Genomic DNA, 3,552 nt, shown 5'->3' on the forward strand with positions numbered 1-3,552 from the left:
TATATATATATATATATATATATATATATATATATATATATATATGTATGTATATACCCACATACTCGCACAAATACATATTTGTGTGTTTGAGTGTAATATGTGTATGTGTGGAAAATGCTAGAATAAATTCTACTTACGTCCTACTTTCGATTTCCACCACCGTCTACTTTGCCTTTCTTTCTCCGAATATTGATAAAATGAGGATCAAACAAGTACTAGGCATCATATAATTGCTTCCTCCCTTCAGTTTGTCCAGTGTTGTATTCGTATTGGAAATCAATATTACGTTAAGTGAAGGCCAGTTAGTGAATTAAAACTATGGCTATGATATGATAGAAATGATAATGTAATCGCTTCAAATGCCATATATATTTCGTTATATTTCTCAGGCTTTGCGTTCGGATCCCATTGGTACATGTTCTATTGATTTAATTTCATAAGAAGAGAAGTAGACAACAGTCTTATTGAATTTTAATTTCTTGTCTCCTGACATACAAATGAAGTACTAGTCATATAATTAAACCGATTGAATTAGCTGGATCGAATTTACTCAGCAACGCTGCTCCTACAAGGCTATAATTTGAAATATGAAGGCTATCTCTGTGTACCGTAAACACACCAAGACCGCAGTCGGTCGTAGGAAGGCTCTTGCAAAATTTTCAGAATCTTCCCGCGTTTCCTTCCTGAACTATCACGGCTCTGTGAGCAGAACTCAGCAAAGAAATTCCTTCATAGCTGCTGCTTGATTTTTGTCCAAATCCACGATGCACCCTATATCTTCGTTAAACTCCTTTTTCACCTACTTCATCACATACACATAAACATCAAGTACGAAAGCAGTTCTGGTTGTCTCAGACCAGCTAGTCCACTGACCCTGATAATGTCATGTTCATTACCCTCAAATAATGTGCCCTTGAACTAGCACCAGCCTCACCAAATTCTTACATCCCTAATCCTGCAAGGATATATTTCTATAGAGATATACCGCTCCCTTCTTTCCCATGCTCAAGAATGAGAAATTTTCTGACTCCATTAACTATTAATATGTCGTCTGATTTTCACAAATTATCACAAAGGTAACGGAGACTGTTATTAAAAATCGTACTCTCCAAACCTTTGAATCTCCTCCTTTAATGATAACCATTACAGTTTCCATAGATACAATTCTGCTGGAGACCCTCGCTCTTATATCCCTGAACTTTGGGATGTCTGCTTTAAAATTTAGAAAAATACTTTTTTGTCGCACCTAACTGTAAAACATTCAACTGTTTATGGTATGCAGATATAAGAGCTCAATTCCGGTTATTTCTCGCCATTTCAATATGAGCTACCCATGAAATAATTCGCGAAAGAAAATCTCAAAAGTGTCTTTGAACAAGATTGGGACAATCTGTTTTCCTTCACCAGCCCAAAGACATGTATTTTCTACAATTTATCAAAGCTTTTTTCACTCTCTCTCACACACTTTATAGTCTTCCTAATTTGTCGAGAGAAAGAAGTAAGAAGCTAATGATTAAAATAGGATCAAAAAGGAAACATACGCCATTCATTGGCTTTATGGTATAATGCTGATGGCCCCCACAAACACTTTTAGACTACCAATACAGAGAGCTTTTCCGGCTGCTTAGGATGAGGACTGAACTATTCTGTTTTACTGCCTTTGCAGGCTATCGACGTCTGCTTCACTTTATTATCTTGTACAGAAGTATTCACATTTTAATAAGTCGACTTCCGAATCCCGATGAAGTGTAAAACTAAACATGGTCGGTCCGATTATTATCGCAATCTGCCGAATAAGCCCACACGATACGAATTCTACAATGAGACTAAAATATATATGAATATGATTCCGCGTATCAAAATAAAAGCAGTTTTTGAGTTAGCACGCGTGACTGAAATGTCACTGAAATCGTCATCCTCCGGCTGTTAGTTTAGGATGTTCACTCTGATGATTAAATCCTTAGAAATATTTTACATGGATGTTAGTAGAACTCTCCTACATTAAATAAATTATTTCTAATGGAACTGCAATTAATTCAGTTATGATGCATCGGCTTACTTTCGTCGGATACTGCAATAATTACCATACAATGCATTTTGTATATCGACTGAAATGCTTGGCTCCTGACTGAGAAATCACGTACAGCTTAAACTACAAAGAACACTACTGTCTATATGTATATTCACTTTACTGGCAGAAGAAACGTCCCCGGGCGGTTTTCTGCTAGCCGCCTGATAATATTTTCATATTTGATTCCCAATTCTAAGAATTTTTATGATATTTTACGTCTGATTATTTCTTTGTATAATAGTGACCACTTGCTTAATAAATATTGCTTTCATTATTTTATCACAATCAAGTTCTCTCTTATTTAAACAAACATCAACGTAGTCCAACTATGGAACGGGAGGCAGTTTGTCAAATTTTACCTTCCGCTCAAAACAACATACAGATTTCAATTCAGCATCCCATCTGTAAGCTTTGCAGTATGAACAAACATTGTAAAAGAGGCTTCCTGCATTATGTGGCTGTACAATAGAGAGGACAGGCTATTGTTGAGAATTATCGAAACTGGCTTTCATTGCTAAACATTTAAAAAATTTCTTCCTAGTTTGAGAATTTTTTCGTCTGTACTCCTACTGTAAATATTTAGTTTCGTCTCTTAGCACCCTATTTATTGACAGTGGTGTTTCTGCTTGTACCTTGGAAGGCTTCTCATTTGATACTGATTATCAACAAGCAGCTGAAGAGTTACAGACAATGAAAGCTGACTCAGTAGCTTATTTTGAAGTAGAATAGCGTCCGCTCGAGATATCCTAACCAGTCGGTCATGTATAGCGGAAACACAATCATCTCCACATCTACATGCGTATTCAGACATTTGTTTCAGTCGCTTTGCTCCGGTTTTATCTGATTCAGTTGTCTGTCTTTCTCTCTGCCGTCGTTCCGTTTTCGATCGCATATTTTTTTGGTCGCCCCTTGTTAAATTGCAAAATTCTAATGTGATATTTGTGTAATAGAGAAATCAAACTTAGAATGTGTGTGTGTTTATATTAGAGAGAAGTGTGTGTGTGTGTGTGTGTGTGTGTGTGTGTGAGAGAGAGAGAGAGAGAGAGAGAGAGAGAGAGATACAGAGAGGCAGAGAGAGGAGAAGAGGGAAAGAGGGGAAAGAGAATATTGCAAACAATGAATGAAATAAATATGAAATGAAAAAAATCGTATAAATAAAGATTGTTAAAAACTATCTTGTACCGAATATTTAAATTTGTGAACTTGAAATATTCAATAATAAAAAGAAGTTCAGAAAGTAAATTTGCATGTAAACTTCAATTTATAAAAAATCTCAGTTGCTTAGTATATATTTCTTTCAGTTATGTATCGTAGTTGTAATATATCTCTAATTTAAACAAACTTCAAGGTAACCCCGCTACGTTTAGCGTGCTAGAGATAGCAGCGATCACGTAGTTATCATTGTAAGGCTTATAGCGTTCCAAACAGCCATAACAACAAAATCACGTCTTAATTATATATATATATATATATATATA

This window comes from Octopus bimaculoides, chromosome 7, assembly GCF_001194135.2.
Source record: "Octopus bimaculoides isolate UCB-OBI-ISO-001 chromosome 7, ASM119413v2, whole genome shotgun sequence".
NCBI lineage: Eukaryota > Metazoa > Mollusca > Cephalopoda > Octopoda > Octopodidae > Octopus > Octopus bimaculoides.